This window comes from Mustela nigripes, unplaced genomic scaffold (assembly GCF_022355385.1).
Source record: "Mustela nigripes isolate SB6536 unplaced genomic scaffold, MUSNIG.SB6536 HiC_scaffold_20, whole genome shotgun sequence".
NCBI classification, from domain to species: Eukaryota; Metazoa; Chordata; class Mammalia; order Carnivora; family Mustelidae; genus Mustela; species Mustela nigripes.
Window position 1 is genome coordinate 2,069,145 of NW_026739436.1, and position 23,741 is coordinate 2,092,885.

Here is a 23,741-nt window from a genome sequence, read left to right on the forward strand (position 1 = left end):
TGGTGGCAAAACTCCTCTGAGTTACATAGTGTATATTTCTCTGAGATCTTCTTGTTTCTTCAGTATTTTTCTCTCTTTTTCATCTATTCTTCTCTAGCCAGAAAGACAAAATTTAAAAACTCGGCACTAAAAAGAGAACAAGAAGTACTGACTGCCAAGGACCTATTCAGAATAGAAATAAGATGTCGAAACCAGAGTTTAGAATAATGATTTAAAAAGATACTAGCTGGGCTTTTAAAAAGCATGGAAGACACTAGAGAATAAATTTCTGGATAAATAAAATAACTGAAATCTAATTAAGTCAAAATTGAAAAGGCTATTAATGAGATGCAATTAAAATATGGAGATTCTAATTACTAGAATATGTGACACAGAAGACAGAATTAGTGACTGCTCTGATTCTGAAGAGACTAAAGACATGCAGAACACTGTCAGGGAACAAAAGCTCAAAAAAGCAGTTTCCACTGAACCCACCCCTACCTCAACAGGGGGCAGGGCAACACTGTCCAAGCAGGGTTCCTTAGGAACAGCCCAGCAGGTTCTTCACCTAGAGGACAGGCTTTTTGGGCCCCTTCTTAAAGAACAGTCACCAGACATCCTGTGGTTCAAGGTATATGGTACTCTGAGCTAAGAGTCCACTCCTGGATGCACTAATTGCAGCCAGGTTCCCTGCTCTGATGCCTGGGAGTTCTGCCACACTCAGGCACCCCTCCTCTGGTTTTTCTTATCTCAGGAATGGGTCACGTTCTAGATCTTTGTGCTTCTAAAACCACAAGCCGCCCCTGTTTTGTGCATGTGCCCCTGTAGCTCTTGAATCCTATCTGGGGTTGCACTAAAGTCCTTTTCCTGTCAATACAGTTGGGAGTCTATGCCTGGTCTCCAGTGTCGGGTGCTTTTATACTCTGGTGTTTTGTCATCTTCCCGGCTCCAGCTTATGCTGTCTCCCTCCCCCTTTCGTTTATCTTCTGATATTTCATGGCAAATTCATGACTTTAGACTTCATTCCTGTGACTCCTGGAGTTTTTGTTCTTACATCTCAGACTGATTTTGTGGGTGTTTAGAATGATTTGGTCAATAGCCAGCTAAAACCAGGGGACAGGTTGAAATAGGGTTTCCTATTCCTCTGCCATCTTGTCTCCCAAAGTTTCTTGAATTGTTTCATTTCACAGTATCTCTTATGTCTTGAATTCTTCCCTTGTTATCCACTAGTGGTTTATATCTCTTTTTCTTTGCTTCTTTATCCTTAATCAATGGTAAGATGACAGAAAGAAAGGCAGCTGAAGAGGCTGGGATAAACAGATAAAAGGAGCTGAGAATAGACTTTGAGACCATGAGAACATATACCATGAAATGTTCCAATGTCAGAATTATTGACATCCCCTGAGGGGGTGAAGAGAGAGAAAGGACTAGAAGGTATATTTGAGCAAACTGTAGTGAAGCACTTCCCTAACCTGGGGGAGTAAACAATATCCTTGTCCAAGAGGCAGAAAGGGCCCCTACCAAGATCAACAAGAACAGACCAACATCCTGGCATATAATAGTAAACATTCCAAATCTTAGATCCAAGAAGGCTATCCTAAGAGCAGCTATGGTGAAGAGATTTCATAGGTACAGAGGGAGGAACATCAGAATAATATCAGACTTAGAGACCTGGGAAGCCAGAAATTGCTGGCAAGACAGAGAGAGGTACAAAATGAGAAGAATATGCAGACAAGGATACTTTACCCAGCAAGGCTGTCATTCTGAATGGATAGAGAGAACAGGAACTTTCAGGACTGGCATCAACTGAAAGAATATGTAACCACCAAGCTGGCTCCCCTGTAAGAACTATTACGGGGATTATATGAAAGAAAAGTGACGCCAAGAGCAATGCAGAAAATCTATAGAAACAGGGACTTCACATGGAATATAATGGCACTAAAATGTTATCTTTAAATAGAAAATCTGAAGTGAAGGGCCTAAATGCTCCTATGAAATGGCACAGGGTAAAGACCAGATAGAAGGACATGACTCAACCAAATGCTGTGTACAAGAGACTCCTTCTGAACATAAAGATATTTCTGTTCTGAAGGTGAGAGAATGGAGAACCACTTATCATGCCAATCGAACTCAAAGAAAGCTGGGGTAATAATCCTCTCATGTCAGACAAATTAAAGTTTAGGCTAAACACTGTAGTAAGATATGCAGAGGGACACTATATCATACTTAAAGGGTTTATCCAACAGGAAGAACTAACAATTGTTAAATATGTATGCCCCAACATAAGAAAGCCAACTATATAAGCCAGCTGTTAACCAAAATAATGAACCATATTGATAATAATACTTTAATAGTAGGAGACTTAAACTCCACTCATAACAATGGACAGATCTTCTAAGCAGAGATCAGCAAAGAAACAAGAGCTCTGAAGGACACTCTGGACAAGATGGATTTCATAGATCTATACAAAACATTCCAACCTGAGACACAGAATACTCATTCTTCTCAAACAAACATGGAACTTTCTCCAGAATAGACCATATACTGGGTCAGAAATAAGGTCTCAACTGGTACCAAAAGACTGAGATTATTCCTTACATATTTTTGGACCACAAAAGATTAAACCTACAGTTCAATCTTTGTGTGTGTGTGTGTGTGTCTCTCTCTCTCTCTCTCACACACACACACACACACGTGGAAGGAATCCAAACACTTGGAGGTGAAAGATCATCCTGCTTAGGAATGATTGAATCAACCAGGAAACTGAAGTACTAGACAAGACATAGACTCAAGTTCTGAGGAAGAACTTAAACAATTCATGGAAACAAATGAGAATGAAAACAGATCATTCCCAAACCCATGAGATACTGAAAAGGTAGTCCTAAAAGGAAAAAACATAGCCATTCAAGCCTCACTCAAAAATCTAGGAAAATCCCCAAATCACAAACTAACCTTACACTGAAGGGCTGGAGAAAGAACAGAAAATAAAACCTAAACCAAGCAGGAGAAGAGAAATAATACAGATTTGAACAGAGATCAATGAAATAGAAACAAGAAGAACAGTGGAACAGGTCAATGAAGTTGGTTCTTTGAAATAACTGATAATATAGATACACCTCTGGCCAGGGAATTTATAAACTACCAAGACTGAAACATGAAGAAACAGACAATCCAAATAGACAAACAGTAACAAAACTGAAGCAGTAATCAAAAAGCTCCCAAAATACAAGAGTCCAGGGCCAGATGGCTTCCCAGGTGAATTCTACCAAACACTTACAGAAGAAATCATAACTATTCTTCTGAAGCTGTTTCAAAAAATAGGAGCAGAAGGAAAACTTCCAAATTCGTTCTATGAGGCCAGCATTATCCTGATCCCAAAAATAATCAAAGACTCCATCAAAAAGGAGAATTATAGACCGATATCCCTGATGAACAAGGATGCCAAAATACTCAACAAGATCCTAGCCAATAGGATCCAACAGTACATTGAAAGGATTATCCATCATGACCAGGTGGGACTTATTCCCGGGAGGCAAGCGTGGTTTGACATTTGCAAATCAATCAGTGTGACAGACCACATTAATAAAAAAGAAAAGAGAAGAACCATATAATCATCTGCATGCAGAAGCAGCATTTAAAAAAAAATACAGCACCCTTCTCTCATTAAAACTCTTCAGAGTTTTAATATATGGTATCATGGATATGATGGAATATCATAGTATAGTATCATGAATAAAGGAACTATTTCTCAATTTTATAAAAGTCATCTATGAAAAGCTCACAGTAAATATCATTCTCAATGGGGAAAAGCCCTAAGCTTTTTTAGATTAGGAACACAAGGATGCCCACTCTCACCACAATGTTCAACACAGTACTAGAAGTCCTAGCATCAGCAATCAGACAACAAAAAGAAATAAAATGCATCACATAGGCAAAGTCAAACTCTCTCTCTTCACAGATGACATGATACTTTATGTGGAAAACCCAAAGACTGCACACCAAAATTACTAAACTCATACAGCAGTTCCGTAATATGGCAGGATACAAAATCACTACACAGAAATCAGCTGCATTTCTATACACTAACAATGTAACTGTGGAAAAAGAAATTGGAGAACCTAATCCACTTAAAATAGCAACAAAAATCACAAGATACCTAGTAATGAACCTAACTAATGCAGTAAAGGATCTATATTCTAGAAACTGCAAAACACTTATGAAAGAAATTGAGGAAGAAACAAAGAGAGGAGAAAAGTTCCATGCTCAAGGACTGGATAAACACTGATAGTGTCTAGATGCCCAGGGCAATCTACACTTTCAAGGCCATCCCTATTAAAATGCCATTCGCATTTTTGAAAGACCTAGAACAAACAATCCTAAAATTTCTATGCAACCAGAAAAGATCCCAAATCACCAAGGAAACATTAAATAAGAAAAACAAAGCTGGGGGCATCACACTGCCTGATTTCATGCTATATTACAAAGATGTGGTCACCAACAATCCATGGTGCAGGCACAAAAACAGATACATAGATCAGTGGAAGAGAACAGGGAGCCCAGATATGGACCCTCAACTCTGTGGTCAACTAATCTTCAACAATTCAGGAAAAATTTTCCACCAGGAAGAAAAGTATTTTTTCAAAAAATGGTGCTGGGAAAATTGAACAGCTACATACATAAGAATAAAATTCAACTTTCTCTTAGGACATATACAAACATAAAATCAAAATGGGTTAAAGAACTCAAAGTGATACATGAATCTATCCGAACTGTTGAGAAGAACACAAATACCAACCTCTTCAACATTAGCTACAGCACCTTCTTTCAAGACACATCTCCAAAGGCAAGGGAAACAAAAGCAAAAATGAACTGTTGGAAAGGGACTTCATCATAATAAAAAGCTTCTGCACAACAATGGAAAAGGTCAACAAAACAAAGAGGCCACACACAGAATGGGAGAACACAGCAGCAAATGATATTACAGATAAAGGGTTGGTATCCAAGATCTACCAAGAGCTTCTCAAACTCAACACCTAAAATACAAATAATCCAGTCAAAAAATGGGCCGAAGACATGAATAGATACTTCTCCAAAGAAGACATTAAATAGCTAAAAGGCAACACATGAAAAAAATGGTCACCATCATTTGCCATCAGAAAAATTCAAATCAAAACCACATTCATAACCACCTTAGAATGGCAAAAATTAATAAGGCAGGGAATAATAAGCAATCAGTGAGGATGTGGAGAAAGAGGAACCCTCTTACACTGTTGGTGGTAATAGCAGTTGGTACAGCTAATTTGGAAAACAGTATGAAGTTTCTTCAAAAAGTCAAAAATAGAACGATCCTATGACCCAGCAATTGCACCACTGAGTATTTAGCACAAAGACTGAGATACAGAGAAAAAAAGGGCCACACACACCACAATGTTCAGCAGCAGCAATGCTCACAATAGCCAAACTGTGGAAGGAGCTAAGATGCCCTTCAACAGATGAATGGATAAAAAAGATGGTTCACATATACAATGGAATATCACTCAGCCCTCAGGATGAATACCCAGTATTTGCATTGACATGGATGGAACCAGAGGGGACCATGTTAAGTGAAATAAGTCAAGCAGAGAAAAACAATTTCGTATATTTTCACTCACCTGTGGAACATAAGGAATGCAAGGAGGACAATAGGGGAAGAAAGAGGACAATAGGGGAAGAAAGGGGACAATGAAGGGGGGAAGTCAGAGTGCAAGACAAACCATAAGAGACTATGGATTCTGGGAAAAAATCTGAGGGTTTCCCAGGGAGAGGAGTGGGATGATGGGTTATCCGAAGAGGAGTATTAAGGAGAGCACATGTTTTAATGAGTACCATGCATTTATATGCAAATTACTGAACCATACATTAAAAACCAATGATGTATTGTATGGGGACAAACACAATAAAAAAAAAAGAAAAGGAAAAATTGGGATTCCAGGGGAAAAGGAAAGAGAGAATGGGACAAAGTTATTAGGCAGCAAATTATAGTGAAGAATGGCCCTCATCTAGGGAAGGAAAGTGTCACTCAAGTCCAGGAGGTACAAAGAACTCCCTTCAAAATCAATAAAAATATGTCAACACCTCCACATCTAATAGTAAAACTTGCCAATTTCAGAAACAAAGAGAAAATCTTGAAACTCCAGACAAGAGGTCCTTAACCTACAAGGGTAAAACATTAGGCTGGCAGAAGACACATCCAGACAGACCTGGCAAGCCAGAAAGACCTATCATTATATATTCAGCATGCTAAATAGAAAATATGCAACCAAACATGCTATATACAGCTAGGCTCTCATTGAAAATAGGAGACACAGAAACTACATGAAAGTAAAACAAAACAAAACAAAACAAAACAAAACAAAACAAAAAAAACCTAAAACCTTGCAGGACAAACAGAAACTAAAAAAACTGGTGATCATTAACCCAGTCACCCAAGAAGCACTAAAGGGGATCCTTTAAGAGACCACACCTATGGGGCACAGGAAAGGCAGTCCTATGGGGGAAATACAGAGCCATACAAGCCTCCAGTGGAAATAAAATATCCAGCGGAAAAAAGACAGTCTCTTCAATAAATGGTGCTGGGAAGATTGCACAACTATGGGTAGAAGAATAAAACTCAACCATTCTCTTATACCATACCCAAAGATAAACTCGAAATGGATGAAAGACCTCAACATGAGGCAAGAACCTATCAAGATCCTAGAGGAGAACATAGGCAATAACCTCTTCGATATCAACAATAGCAAAATATTTCAAGATATGTCTCCAAAGGCAAAGGAAACAAAAGTGAAAACAAACTTTTGGGACTTCATCAAGATCAAAAGCTTCTGCACAACAAAGAAAACAGTCAACAAAACAGAGAAGCAATCCATGGAATGGGGGAAGATACTCACAAATGACACTAAAGACAAAGGGCTAGTATTCGAGATCTATAAGAACTTCTCCAACTCAACACCGAAAAAAAAAAAAATACACTCAAATAGTAGACAGAAGACATAAACAGACACTTCTCCAAAGAAGATATACAGAAGGCTAACAGACACATGAAAAAATGTTCATAATCATTAACCATCAGGGAAATTCAAATCCACTTTACACCAGTTAGAATGGCAAAAATTGAGAAGGCAAGAAACAAGTGTCGGAGAGGATGTGGATAAAGGGGAACTCTCTTATACTGTTGGTGGGAATGCAAGTTGGTGGAGCCACTTTGGAAAACAGTGTGGAGATTCCTTAAGAAATTAAAAATAAATCTTCCCTATGACCCTGCAATTGTACTGCTAGATGCATTTACCCAAAAACACAGATGTAGTGAAAAGAAGGGCACCTGTACCCCAATGTTCAAAGCAGCAATGGCCGCATTCACCAAACTGTGGAAAGGGCCAAGATGCCCTTCAACAGATAAATGGATAAAGAAGATATGGTCCATATACACAATGGAATACTATGCCTGCATCAGAAGGAATGAACACCCAACTTTTGTATCCACATGGACAGCACTGGAAGAGAGTATGCAGAATGAAATAAGTCAAGTAGAGAGAGTCAATTATCATAGGGTCTCACTTGTGGAGCATAAGGAATAACAAAGAGGATACTGGGAGATGGAGAGGAGAAGTGAGTGGGGGAAATTGGAGGAGAAGAAAAACCATGAGAGACTGTGGACTCTGAGAAACAAACTGAGGTTTTTGAAGGGGAGAGAAGTGGTGGGTTGGGTGAGCCTGGTGGTGGGTATTATGGAGGGCACATATTGCATAGAAAGAACACTGGGGGTGGTGCCTATATAATGTATTCTGGAGCACTGAAAAGAAATAAAGTAAAGTAAAATGAAAAAAAAGAAAAAGAAAAGAAACGACACCACAAACTGAAATAGATCAGAAAGAAATAGAGACAATATACGAAAATGGACTTTAAACATAATAATGAAAGACATCAAAAACATAACCTTCAATAGTTAGCCTAAATGTAAATGAGCTAAATGTGCAAATCAAAACAGACAGGATAAACAAGCAAGACCCATCAATATGCTGTCTGTGAGAGACTCATTTTATTTTATTTTATTTTATTTTTAAAAAATATTTTACTTATTTATTTATTTATTTGTCAGAGAGAGAGAGGGAGAACACAAGCAGGCAGAGTGGCAGGCAAAGGCAGAGAGAGAAGCAAGGAGCCCAATGTGGAACTCGATCCCAGGACCCTGGGATCATGACCTGAGCTGAAGGCAGCAGTTTAACTAACTGAGCCAACCAGGCATCCTGAGACTCATTTTAAACCCCAAAATACCTCCAGACTGAACATGAAGGGTTGGAGGATCATTTACATGCAAATGGACATAAAAGAAAGCTGGACTGCCATATTCATGTCAGACAAATTATATTTTAAACCAAAGACTATAAAATAAAATGAGGAAGAACACTATATCACAATTAAAGGGCCTATCCAACAAGAAGATATAACAATTGTAATTATTTACATCCCTAAAATGGTAACAGCCAATTATATAAACCAATTAATAACCAATTAAAGAAACACATTAGTAGTAATACAATAATTAGAGGGGACTTCAACATTCCACTTACTGCAATGGACAGAGCACCTAAGCAGAATATCAAGAAGGAAGTAAGGGCTTTGAACCAGGATTCTGACACATAGAACCAGATGAACTTCACAAATATATACAGAACATTTCATCCTAAAGCAACAGAATATACATTCTTCTTGAATACATTTGGAATAGTCTCCAGTATAGATCATATAGAGGTCACATCTCAGATCTCAATCAGTACCAAAAGATTGGAATATTTTTCAGAATATTTCTTTCTGAATATTTTCAGATCACAATCCCTAGAAACCTGAACTCAATCACAAGAAGAAATTTGGTAAGAACTCAAATACAGGGCGCCTGGGTGGCTCAGTGGGTTAAGCCGCTGCCTTCGGCTCAGGTCATGATCTCAGGGTCCTGGGATCGAGTCCCGCATCGGGCTCCCTGCTGAGCAGAGAGCCCGCTTCCCTCTCTCTCTCTCTCTCTGCCTGCCTCTCCATCTACTTGTGATTTCTCTCTGTCAAATAAATAAATAAAATATTAAAAAAAAAAAAAAAGAACTCAAATACATTGAGGCTACAGAGCATTCCACTACAGAATAAATAAGTCAACCAGGAAATTAAGGGAAGAATTAAACTAATTTACAGAAACAAATGAAAATGATAACAACTTATCAAACCCCTTGAAATTCAGCAGAAGCAGTTCTAAGAGGGAAGTTTATAGTAACACAAGCCTTCCTCAAGAAACAAGAAAGGGGGCGCCTGGGTGGCTCAGTTGGTTAAGCAACTGCCTTCAGCTCAGGTCATGATCCTGGAGTCATAGGATCGAGTCCCACCTTAGGCTCCCTGCTCAGCAGGGAGTCTGTTCTCCCACTGACCTCTCTCCTCTCATGCTCTCTCTCAAATAAATAAATAAAATCTTAAAATAAAGAGAAAGAAACAAAGGTCTCAAAGGTCTCTTAAACCTAAAGGAGCTGGGGGAAAAACAGCCAACTAAAGCGTAAATCTATCAGGAGAAGAAGAATAATAAAGACGAGAGCAGAAAGCAATGAAATGAAAATGAAAGGTATGGTAGAACAGAATAATGAAACTATCCGTTCATAAGATTGATAGACACCCCCCTAGCCATACTTAACAAAAAGAATTGAGAAAGAACTTAAACAAATCAGTAATGAAAAAGGAGCGATCTCAATCAACACCAAAGAAACACAATTAGAAAAGAATATTATGACAACCCTAGGCCAACAAATTAGGCAATCTGGAAGAAATGGATGCGTTCCTAAAAACACACAAACTACTAAAACCAAAACAGGAAGAAACAGAAAACCTGAACAGACCCATAACAAGGAAATTGAAGCAGGAATCAAAAATCTCCCAACAAATAAGAATGCAGGGCCAGATGGCTTCTCAGGGGAAGCTACCAAATTATTAAAAAAGAGTCAATGACTATACTTCTAAGGCTGTTTCAAAAAATAGAAATGGAGGAGGAGGGGCAAGATGGCAGAGAAAAAGGAGACCTTGAACACCCACAAAATCAGCCTGAGATATGAGATTATACATTTCTGTATCTTTAAGGGGGCAGCAGATCATCTGGAGAGGTAAAGCAAAGTGGGAGTGCTCAGACTGATATCAGATGATAAACAGAAGGGGGAAGGAGCCACCAAAAGTGACCCACTGGAAAGTAATACCTCAATACGAAAGTGCCCTGTGCTTGGAAACCAGCATTAGCTTGTATCTGGTTAAAAGAAAAGAAAAAAAAGCAAAAACAGTAAATAACAGTAAATAACTATCCAACCCCCCGCCCCCCCAAAAAAACAGACAACTGGTTTGGAATCAGGCGGCCACAATTATGACCTTAAGCCCAGGGTTCCAGGACATTCACAGCCGGGCCCATCCATGCCTGAGAAGAGCCTAGTGGGGGCTCCAGTCCATAGTCCCTGAGCCCACAGCTTTCTGCTGCTTGTAACACCAGTTGGGCTGGGCATGGGTATGTCCACACATGAGAGAGCCCATGTGTAACCTCCTGCCAGAGGTCCCTGGACCCTCCACCTTCCACAACCTGCGCTGCTGCCGCCACCGCAACCACCACATATGAGCACACCTGGCATGGGCCTGGACTTCAGACAGCAATCTCAGCAATGGCAGCCACCAGAATCAGGCTCCTTGGGCCAATTATCACGCACGGATTTAGTGCCACGGGGATGCAGAGACAAGCAGGGGCCTTGGGTTACCACTGAGACAGTGGCTGGAGGTGTGCACTACCTGTGGGAGGTTGCATCATTCAACAGAGTTTGCAGAGGAGAGTTTGTGTGATCTGGACTATCCAGAGCAGAGCAGACTGAAGGCTCTCTCCAGACAGAGGACTGGATCAGTTTACTTGGCTGGCTCTGACCCTCTGAAAAGCCTCAAAACCTGCCAAAGCACAAAATCTCCAGAGAACAAAAGTTGGAAAACCAGTTTCCACAAAGCTCAGCCCCTTGATCGGGGACAGGATGATTTAGCCCAAGCAAGAATGAATGGAAACCAATGAGGAAGACCCCTCAAAAGTACAAGAGGATAATAACCAGAGAGTCCCCATACAACTGTAAAACCCCAGCACCATATATTTCATAGATATAACTCTTGTTTTCTATTGTTTTGTTCTTAAATTCATTATCATTCTTCTTCTTTTATTTTTATTTTTTTAACCTACTTACCATACAACTAGATGTTTAATACAACATATCACATAACTTTTTAAGTTCAACTTTCTTTATACATATACCTGGGTTTCTGTGTCCTTTTTTTTCTCATCATTTTTTTAATTAATACATAGACAGATATAAGCATCAATGTAATCCTTTTTCCCTATTCAATACTACGCCTATATATAAACTACTTTTAAATTCCCTGTATCTATGGAAGGTTGAGTCCTTTAACAAAAATAACAAAATACACCCAGGAAGAGCCAAAATAACCTTCCTTGCCCACATCAAAGGTTTATAACCACCTTCCCATCTTATTCTTCTGACAGTATCTGTGCATTTGTTTTTCTTCTGTATATGCCTTACACTTGGGGTTCATTTTGGTTGGGTTTTCTTTGTGCGTGCATGCGTGCGTGTGTGTGTGTGTTTTAATTTGTCAGTCTTTTTGTTTGTTCATTTTTGTTTATGTACTTTATAAATCCTACTTTTGGGGATTTTCTCTTCTTTTTAATCTCTTTCAGTTTCCTTTTCTCTTTTCTCTTTCTTCTTGGTACTGACTTCTGATTGCTTCAAAACTTTCCAGGGTGCACCTTGCCTGGATCATGGTTGATATATTCAGCTATATATCCTCTCAATACTTGTCACCAAAATGACTAGGAGTAGGAGAAAAATTCAGACTGTGCCCTCTCAAACAGAGCTACTGGATATGGACATAAACAATATGTCAGAAAGGAAATTCAAGGCAACAATTATCCAGGCAATGGTTAGGTTGGAGAAACCATTACTGGCAACACAGAATCTCTAATGGCAGAAGGGAGACTAAAATGAATGAGAAGTGACAGCACTGAAATGCTATCAATGAGATCCAGTCTAATCTAAATACTGTAACATCTAGGGTAACCAAGGCAGAAGATCAAATTAGTGATCTATATATAAGACAAAATGATAGAAAAGAAGGATCAGGAGAAGCCATAGAAGCCATGAATACAGAATAGGGAAATAAATGATACCATGAACTTTCCAATGTCCAAATTATTGGGATCCCTGAGGGAGTGAAGAAAGAGAGGAGACTAGAAGAAGAAGAAGACAGCCGAACAAATTCTGGATAAAAACTTTCCCAATCAAGGGAATGGAACAAGTGTTTGTGTCCTAGAGGCAGACAGGACACTACCAAATATCAACAAGTCTAGAAAGACCTCCAGACACTAATTATGAAATGCATGAATCATAATTTCAGACAGGAGGTCCTAAGGCAGCCAGGTGGAAGAGATTCCTTACATAAAGAGGAAGGTCTATCAGAATAATATTATACTTGTCCACAGAAACCTGGCAAGCCAGAACAGGCTGGCAAGACATATTCAGGGCATCAAATGAGAAGAATATTCTATAGTATAGAATACTATATCCAGCAAGTCTGACATTCAAAATGGATGGAGAAGTAAAGATCTTCCAAGACCAGAAGGCTTAAAAGACGATGTGACCACCAAGTCAGCACTACAAGAAATATTACGGGGGGAGAGATTTTATGAAAGAAAGAACCCAAGAGTGACACAGAACAGAAATTTACAAAGACAATCTATATAAAAAGGACTTTACAGGCAACATGATGTCAAATAAAAACGTATCTTTCAGTAATCACTCTGAAAGCATTTTATGGAAATGAATCTGTAAAACAGCACAGGGCTGCAGACTGGATAAAACAAGAGGACCCATCCATATGCTGTCTACAAGTAATGCATTTGGAACCTAAAGATACATCCAGACTGAAGGGACAGAGAACCATCTTTCATACCAGTGGGCCTCAAAAGAAAGCTGGGGTACTGATTCTCATATCAGATAAATTAGATTTTAAGCTAAAGACTGTAGTTAGAGATATAGAAGGATACTACATCACTCTTTAAGGGGCTATCCACCAAAAAACATCCAACAATTGTAAATATTTATGCCCCCAATATGGGAACACCCAACTACATAGGCCAATTAGTAATCAAAGTATAGAGTTATACTGATATGAATATTAATTGTAGGGGATCTTGACACACCACTCAGTAATAGATCATCCAAGCAGAAAACCAATAAGGAAACAGGAGCATTGAATGACACACTGGAAAGAGAAATTAGAGAATCAATTCCATTTACTATAGCACCGAGAACCATAAAAAACCTGAAAATAAACCTAACCAAAGAGGTAAAGGTAATCAAAGAACTACAGAACATTCATGTAAGAAATTGAAGACGACACAAAAAAGATGGAAAACCATTCCATGCCCATGGATAAGAAGAATGTCTATACTGCCCAGAGCAATCTCTACTTTCAATGCCACCCCTATCAAAATTCCACTGACGTTTTTCAAAGTCAGAGAACAACCAATCCTAAAATTTGTATGGAACCAGAAAAGATCCCAAATTGCTAAGGAAATGTTGAAAAAGAAAAGCAAAACTTGGGCCATCATGTTGCCTGATTTCAAGCTTTACTACAAAGCTGTGATCACCCATAGAGCATGGTACTGGCACAAAAACAGACACATAGACCAGTGGAGTAGAGTGCCCAGATATGAACCCGCAACTTCAAGGTCAACTAATCTTCGACAAAGCAGGACAAAATATCCAGTGGAAAAAAGACAGTCTCTTCAATAAATGGTGCTGGAAAAATCGGACAGCTATGGCTAGAAGAATGAAACTTGACCATTCTCTTACACCATTCACAAAGATATACTCGAAATGGAGGAAAGCCATCAGTGTCAGGGGGGAATCTATCAAAATCCTAGAAAAGAACATAGACAGTAACACCTTTGACATCAGCCACAGCAACATCTTTCAAGATATGTCTCCAAAGGCAAAGGAAACAAAAGCAAAAAATGGAACTTCTGGGACTTCATCAAGATCAAAAGCTTCTGCACAGCAATGGAAACAGCCAAGAAAACAAAGAAGCACTCTGAGGAATGGGAGACGATATTCACAAATGACAGTACAGACAAGGGTTGATATGAAAGATCTACAAAGACCTCCTCAAACTTAACACCCAAAATACAGATAATGCAGTCAAAAAATGGGCAGACATGAACAGACACTTCTCCAATGAAGACATACAAATGGCTAAGAGACTACATGAAAAATGTTCACCATCATTAGCCATCAGGGAGATTCAAATCAAAATTACATTGAGATACCACCTTACACCAGTTAGAATGCCCAAAATTCACAAGACAGAAATCAACAAGTGTTGGAGAGGATGTGGAGAAAAGGGAACACTCTTATACTGTTGGTGGGAACACAAGTTGGAGCAGCCACTTTGGAAAACAGTGCAGAGATTCTTCACAAAATTAAAAATAAAGCTGCCTTATGACCCTGCAATTGCACTACTGGGTATTTACCCCAAAGATATAGATGTAGTTAAAAGAAGGGCCATCTGTACCCCAATGTTCATAGCAGCAATGGCCACAGTTGCTAAACTGTGGAAAGAACAAAGATGCCCTTCAACGGACAAATGGATAAAGATGATATGATCCATATACACAATTAAGTATTATGCCTCCATCAGAAAGGATGAACACCCAACTTTTGTATCAATATGGATGGGACTAAAGGAGAAGTAAGTTGAGGAAAATAAGGGGAGAAGAACCATAAGAGACTGTGGACTATGAGAAACAAATAGGTTTTTGGAGCGGAGCAGGGTTGAGGGTTGAGAGAGAGAGCCTGGTGTTGGGTATTATGGAGGGCACATACTGCCTGGAGCACTGGGGGTGGTACATAAGTAATGAATTCTGGAATGTTGAAAAAATAAAAAAATTTTAAAAAAGAACAAGTGTTGGTGAGTATGTGAAGACAGGGGAACCCTTTTACTGCCAGAATGCAAACTGGTGCAGCTCTGAATAACAAACAATACGATATTCCTTCAAGTTTAAATACAGAAAAACCCTATGACTCAACAATTGTGCTACTAGATATTTACACACACACACACGCACACACACGCACACACACACACAATTAATATTACTCAGCCATCAAACTGAATGAAACCTTTCCATTGCCAGGACGTGGATGGAGTTAGAGTATTTTATGGTAAGTGACATTAATTTGGTCTGAGAAAGCCAAATACCAAATGATTTCACTCACATGTGGAATTTAAGAAAAAGATGAATCTATGGGAAGGGAAAAAAAGATAGGTGGAAGCAAACCATTAAGATACTCTCCACCACAGAGAACACACTGAGGGTTGATGGGAGGGACCCGGCTGGGCTAAACTGGTGATAGGTATTAAGGAGAACACTTGCTATAATAAGCATTAGGTGTTATATGTAAGTGATGAAGCACATAGTCTATTCCTGAAACCATATTACACCATAGGTTAACTAACTAGAATTTAAATAAAAATTGAAAAAAAATCAAGTGAGAAGAATAAAAAAAAATTCTCAAGATACAAAGTCAACATACAACAATCTGTTGCATTTCTATAGCCTAACAATGACCACAAGATTCAAAGTCAACATATAACAAGCTGTTGAATTTCTATGGTTTAATGATGACTTATGTCAAGGAACAAAAAGGAAAACAATTTATACAAGCCATTTATACTAGCATAAGTAACAATAAAATACTTTGCAATAAATTTAACCTAGGATGTGAAATATGTATACATTGAAAACTCTAAAATACTGATCAAAGAAGTTAAAGATCTACCCTTTCCTTACTATGTGATCCAAGAATCTCACTTCTGAGTGTGGATCAAAGGAAATGAAATTACTATCCCTAAAATAGATATGCATCCATGTTTACTGCAACATTATTCATAGTAGCCAAGAAGTGAAAACAACCTAAGTGTCCTAAATGTTGTATATAGGGAGATAACTGGATATTATTCAACCTTTAAAAAACCTTGGTCCGTTTAAAAAATAAAATGGATGAGTGTGGAAAACATTTTATTAAGGGACATAAGCCAGACATATAAAAAATAATACTTTAAGATATCAACTAGATGTAAAATATTACTATAAAGCAGAGCTTACAGAAATAGAGAGAATATGATATCCAGAGGTTGGGGTTGAAGGAAATGAAGAGATGGTGGGTCAAAATAGTAAACAATTTTACAACAAAAATTAGATAATTTAGATGGATAAGGACCCATTTTAAAAAGCTCAAAATATACCAAACTGGAAAAAAGAAGTAAACAATCTAGATGGAATTATAACAAGCAAAGAAAAGTTCAGAAAAACCTGCAAGCAAAGAAAAGCACAGATACAGAAGTGTTTTACCAGCCAAACCTAAAAAGGATTTACAGGAAAATGAATACCAATCTTCCTGAACTCTTTCAACAAATAGAAGAAAAGGTCACACAGAACCAAAACTTTTTAAAAATTTGGTAGAGCCCTGTGGAAAATACTCTAATGATTGCTCAACTACAATATAATATAGCAATTTCACTTCTTAGAATATGAAACAATTTCATTTCTGGATGTATACTGAAAATAACAGATTACTCAAGCAATGGCATATATGAAAGTTTGTATCAGAACTACTTCCAATCTTGGATGGCAGTGGACCAGAGTCACAGGAACAACTAGGTAACTATCAAATCATCCTAAATCCCCCAGAAATCAATCTGAGAACTGAGATAACAAACTTCACAACTAAAGGGAAAGAAGAGGCCACACTAAACATGGATGGTGGGAAGTAGAGAGATGTAGTTTGATGGAGAAGGGGAACACATGTGCTATGGAGGGGAGGGAGCCCTGGTATCTGAGAAGGGGGAGAGAGAGAGGTAACTACAGTTGATCACAAAAGGAGAATACTTCCCCAAAGCCACTGAAATCAAAAGAGGTTAAAGGATAGATTTTTTTAAAATTTTTTACTTTTTTATTAACATATAATGTATTATTAGCCCCAGGGGTAAAGGTCTGTGAATAGCCAGATTTACACACTTCATAGCACATAACTTTCCCTATGTCCATAACTGCACCACCCTCTCCCTACGCCCTCTCCCCTGGTAACCCTCGGTTTGTTTTGTGAGATTAAGTGTCTCTTATGGCTTGTCTCCCTCCCTATCTCATCTTGTTTCATTTATTCTTTTCCTACCCCCCAAACCCCCCCACATTGCCTCTCAACTTCCTTGTATCAGGGGAATCTTATGTGATTATCTTTCTCTGATTGACTTATTGGAACTAGAGGGTACTATGCTTAGTGAAATAAAGGGTAGATATTTAAAGGTCAGTGGGCTAGGCTGGGATAGAACCCTCAGGGCACAGCCCTGCTCCTGAATAGGAAGCAAGCAAACAACCCAAGTACAGATGGTGTGGAAACAAGATCAGAAGCACAGCTGGGGCACACAGCAGATTATCTGTTCTCCTTGGAGTGTGGACCTGAGAGGCACAGACACTTCCCCGGGAATAAAGGAAGTGACTGGCACCATTTTCCTCCTCAACCCTTCAGGATAAACACAGAGCCATCTGTGGGAAGCAGCCCATAAGCCTACATTGGCTGCCTAAGCTTGCTTAATTGAAGTTGTACTTCAAGGAATTCTGAAAACACCACTCCTCTCAGTCAAGTTTGCCTCAGTCCCAGCATGGTACACATAAGCCCCCACAAAAGCCTAGCACAAACTCCTGCGCACACCATGTCTCCCAAACAGAGAGTTCTTCAGGGCCTCAATGCTGATAGACATGGTGTCAGGTCTCATTTCACAAGAAGACCAGAGCACACTTAGTTAAAACTTGCTACCTTCTGGCCAGGGTACAAACACTGCACATAGCAGGCAGGAAGAAGGTCTACAGACAAGTGGCCTGAGAAACAGATGACTCAAAACACAGCAGCAGAGTACACACAGCACACAGCAAGACACTCCCTGAAGCACAAGGCCCTGAACCATACATGACCTCTTCCATACAGGACACTACTAGTAGTAGTTAGAGTCATACATGGCTTTTCTAACACAGAGAAGAAGGCAGAAACACAGACAAAATGCAAAGATGGAAGAATTTATTCACATGAAAGAACAAGTAAAGTCACAGCCAGAGATCTAAGTGAAACAGATATTAAGTGACATGCCTGATATCCACTAAAAGCAGCAATCCTAACAATACTCATGGGGACTCAGCAAAGATCAGAAGATTTCAGGGAGCCATTTTCTATAGAGGAAAAAAAACTGTTTAGAAAGAGTCAGAAATAAAAGGTGCACAAAAATGGGATTAGAAACAATCTTGATCCAATGAACAGTCTAGAAGGATTAGATGAACAAATTAGTGACCTAGAAGACAAAGTTATGAAAATTAAGAAGGTGAATAAAAGAGAGAAAAAAATAATTAAGGAACATAAGAATAGATTTAGAGAACTCAGTGACTTCATCAAATGTAGTAACATTCACATCATAGATCCCTTGAAGGAGAGAGAGAAGGGGTGGGGCAGAAAATTTATTTGAGGCAATCATAGCTGAAAGCATCCCTAATCTCAGGAAGAAAACAGACATTGAGATCTACGAGGCACAGAGCACGCCCTTCAAAAATCAACAAAAACAGGCCAATACCAAAACATACAGTAATTAAAACTGCAAAATAGAGTGATAGAGAAAAAATCTTAAAAGCAGCAAGACAAACATCCTTATCTTTCAAGGAAAAACCATCATAAGTCTAGCAGAAGATGCATCCACAGAAACTTGGCAGGCCAGAAGAGAATGGCATTGTATAGTCAACATGCTGAAAGGGAAAAAGCTGCAGTCAAGAGCACACCATCCAGCAATCCTGTCATGTAGAATAGGAGAAGTAAAGAGTTTCCCAGACAAACAAAAATGAAAAGAGATCATGACCACTAAATCAGCCCTGCAAAAAAAGGGAATTCTTTGAGAACGAAGAAGAGACTGAGGATGACAAAGACAAGAAAGGATCACAGAAAATGCCCAGAAACAACAAAAATAAATGGCACTAAATACATGAATATCAATAATTGCTTTGAATGCAAATGCTCTGAGTGGTTTAATCAAAAGACACAGGGTGTCAGAATGGATATAAAACATAAAACCCGTCTGTATGCTGCTTACCAAAGACTCATTTTAGACCTAATGGCATCTGCACGTTGAAAATGAGGATACAGAGAAATATCTATTGTGCAAATGGTGCCAAAAGAAAGCTGGAGTAGCAATATTTATGTCGGACAAAATAGACTTTAAAACAAAGAATGTTAAAAAGAGACAAAGAAGAGCACTGTAAAATCATAAAAGGGGACAAGCCAACAAGAATATCTAAATACATATGAGCCCAACATGAGAGCATCCAAGTACATAAAACAATTAATAACAAATGTAAAGACTTATTGATAATAATACAATAATAGTAGGGACTTTAACACTCCGCTTTCGTCAACTGACAGATCACCTAATCAAAAAGTCAAACAGGAAACAATGGTTTTGGACACTGGAACAGGTGGGCTTCATAAATATATTCAGAACATCCCACCCCAAAGCAACAGAATGCACACTGTTTTCAAGTGCACACGAGACATTCTCCACAACAGATCACATATTAGGCCACAGAGCAAGCATCAATAAGTACAAAAAGTGTGAGATCATATGATACATATTTTCTGACCACAATACTATGGAACTTGAGGCCAAAGAAAAAGTCTGGAAGGACCACAAATATACAAAAGTTAAACAATATCCTTAAAAAAAAGTCAACCAGTCAACCACAAAATCAAAAAAAGAAATACAAAGTACACTGAAATAAAACACAAGAGTCCAAAACCACTGGGATGCAGCAAAGAGGGTCTTACAAGGGAAGTACATAGCAATTCAAACCTACCTCAGGAAGCAAAAAAGTCTCAAATACATAACCAAACCTTACATCTAAAACACCTACAAAAAGGAGAACAAATAACGTCCAAAGCCAGTAGAAGAAAGGAGTCGGAAATCATAAAGATTAGACAAGAAATCAGTGACATAAAAAATTAATTAATCAATCAATTAATTTAAGGGAAAAGAAAAGGTTGAAGCCAGGGACGAGTTCTCTGTAAAAATTAATAAAATTGATAAACATCTAACTAGTCTTATCAAAAAGAAAAGAGAAAGTACACAAGTAAGTAAAATCACAAATGAGAGACAACAGAAATACAAACAATTACAGGAGAGTATTAGAAAAACACATTGGACAACTTGGAAGAAAAGGACATATAAACTACGAACACTTAAAGAGCAAATAATTGAAAACTTGAGAAGCTGATAACCAGTAAAGAAACTGAACAAGCAATCAAAACATCTTTTCAAGAAACAAAACATCCAAGAACATGTGGCTTCACAGGTACATGTACCAAAAACTTAAAGAAGAGTTAATAACTATTTTTTTCAAACTATCCCAAAAAATAGAAAAGGAAGGAAGACTTCCAAATTCATTCTAGTGGCCAGATAAAGACTCCACTCAAAAAGAGAAGTATAGGCCAATATCCTGATTAACATGGATGCAAAAATTCTCAGTAAAATACTAGAAAACTTAATCCCAACAATACATTAAAAGAATCGTTCACCATGATCAAGTGGGATTTATTCCTGAACTGCAGGGATGGTTCAGTGTCACAAATCAATCAACATGATATGCCACATCAGTAAAAGCATAAGAATCATATGATCTTTTCGCTAGACAAAGAAAAAGCCTGTGACAAAGTACAATGTCCATTCATGATAAAAAACCACCAACCAAAGTAGGTTTTTAGAGGGAACATGCCTCAACATAATAAAGGTCATTTATGAAAAACTTACAGCTAATATTCTCAAGTGAGAAAACTGACAGCTTTTCTTCAACAAGATAGGGATGTGTACTCTCACCACTGTAGTTTAACACAGTACTGAAAGTCCTAGCCACAGCAATAACACAAAGAAATAAAAGACAAGCAGATCGGCAAGGAAGAAGTCAAACTTTCACTCTTTGCAGATGACATAATACTCTAGCTACAAAACCTGAAGGATTCCACCAAAAAACTGCTAGAGAGGATATACAAAATTCACTAAAGTTGCAGGATACAAAATTGACATACAGAAATCTGGAATAGTGAAGCAACATAAAGAGAAATTAAGGGAAGCTCCGCCATTTATAATTGCACTCAAAACCAGCAAGATACCTAGGAATAACCTCACCAAAGAGGAAAATGATCTGTATGCTGGAAAACTGAAATTGAAGAGGACACAGTGAAATGGAAAAAAAAAAATTCCATGCTCATGGACTGGAAGAGCAAATATTGTTAAAATGTCTATTCTACCCAAAGCAATCTATACATGTAATGCAATCCCTATCAAAATACCACCAGCATTTTCCAAAGAGCTAGGACAAACCTTAAACTTGTTTGGAATCACAAAAGACCCCAAATGCAAAGCAGGCTTGAAAAAGAAAAGCTGGTGGCACCATAGTTCTGGACTTCAGACTATACTACAAAGATGTAATGATTAATACAGTGTGGTACTGGCACAAAAAACAGAAGCATAGCTCTAAATAGAACAGAACAGAAAAACACAAAAGTGAAGTCACAATTATATGGTGAATTAACCTTCAAAAAAGAAGGAAATATTGAATTAGTGTATTCAACAAATGGGTGTTGGGAAAACTGGACAGCAATGTGGAAAAGAATGGAACTGGAGCACTTTCCTACACCATACACAAAAATATAATAAAAATGGAGGAACGACCTAAATGTGAGACATGAAACCATCAAGATCTCGGGAAATAACAGAGGCAGTAACTTCTTTGACAGCAGTCTTAGCAATTGTCTTCTAGATAGGTCTTCTGAGGCAAGGTAAGAAAAGTAAAAATAAATTATTGGGACTTCATCAAAATAGAAAGCTTCTGCATAGCAAAAGAAACAATCAACAAAACTAAAAAGCAACCTATGGAATGGGAGAAGATATCTGCAAATGACGTATCTGCAAATAATATCCACAATATATAAAGAACTTAAAACTCCACACCAAAAAAATGAATACTCTAATTAAAAATGGGCAGAAAAACAAATAGGCATTTTTCCAAAGATACGCAGATGGCTTTCAGACACATGAAAAAAACCTCAACTCACCCATCAACAGGGAAATTACAAATCAACCCCACAATGGGACCACATTACACTGGTCAGAGTGGCTATAATTAACCAGCCAGGAAACAACACATGTTGACAAAGACGCAGAGAGAGAGAGGAATCCTCTTCCACTGTTGGTGGGAATGCAAACTGGTGCAGCCACTCTTGAAAACAGTACAGAGGTTCCTCTAGATGTTAAAAATAGAGCTAGTCTATGACCCAGCAATTGAACTATTAGGTATTTACCCAAAAGCAATTGAACTACTAGGTATTTACCCAAAAACACTCATTCAGAGTGATACATGCACCCTGATGTTTGTTTACATTATTTACATTGCTAACAATAGCCAAACTATGCAAACAGCTCACATGTCCACTGACTTTGAAAGGAAAAAAAAGATGTGATACGTGCAGACACGCTCACACACACACACACACACACACACACACACACACAGAGGAATATTACTCAGCCATAAAAAAGCATGTAATCTTGCATTTGTAATGACATGGATGGAGTTACAGCAAAATAAGTCAGAGAAAAGGAAATACCATATGATTTCACTCATATATGGGATTTAAGAAACAAAACAACTGAGCAAAAGGCAAAAAAGGAAAGACAGAGGTAAGTAAACCTGGAAAAACACTCTTAAATCTAGAGTAACAAAACAAGATGGCAACCAGAGGAAAGGTGGGTGGAGGATGGGTTGAATAGGTGATGTGGATTAAGAACTGTACTTGTGAGGAGACTGGGGTGTTGTATGGAAGTGCTCAATAGCTAAAGTGTACACCCGAAACTAATATTACACTGTATGCTAACTGGAATTTAAGTTAAATTTTTAAAAGAAAGATTATTCCCAATACCTGTCCCCAAAAAGTTGGGAATCAAAAGGTGGAAACAACCCAAATGTGTGTCCATTTATAAACTGACGAGCACAATGTGGTGCAGATACACAACAGAACATATCAGCCACTAAAAATAATGAAAGAGTGTCAAAACATATTGAACATCCTAAGTAAAGGAATGCAGGAAAAAAACCCACATATTCTATGATTCAATTTCTAGGAAATACCCAAACAGACAAATCAGAATAGACAGAAAGTTGATGAGTAGTTGCTGGGGGATCTGGGAAGAAAATAAGGAGAGTGACTTGCAATGGGTGTTGGGTTTCTCTAGTAGATAACTGAACATAATCCAGAGCTAAATGGTGATGGTTGTGGAAACCAGCACCCACTATGCAGCCATTCCTTTTATCTTCCCATCCCAACCTCTGGCAGTTACTAAGTTACTTTCTGTCTATCTGTCTCTATGTATGCTATCTGCATGTATATACTAAATGCCACTAAACTGCATACTTTAAATGATGAACACAGTAAATTTTATGTTGTTATTCACCACTTATAAAACGTTATTAATTATTCATTGAAAAACCCTGAACAGCTGAGAACTGTTGAGCTGGTGAAGGA

General features: G+C 38.2%; 1 protein-coding gene across 1 annotated transcript in view; it reads right to left on the bottom strand.

Annotated features, from left to right (window-relative positions):
• Positions 1–23,741, bottom strand: part of LOC132008017 (cullin-4B-like) — a 131,607-nt gene that overhangs the window by 86,754 nt on the left and 21,112 nt on the right. The gene's annotated exons all lie outside the window — the stretch shown is intronic.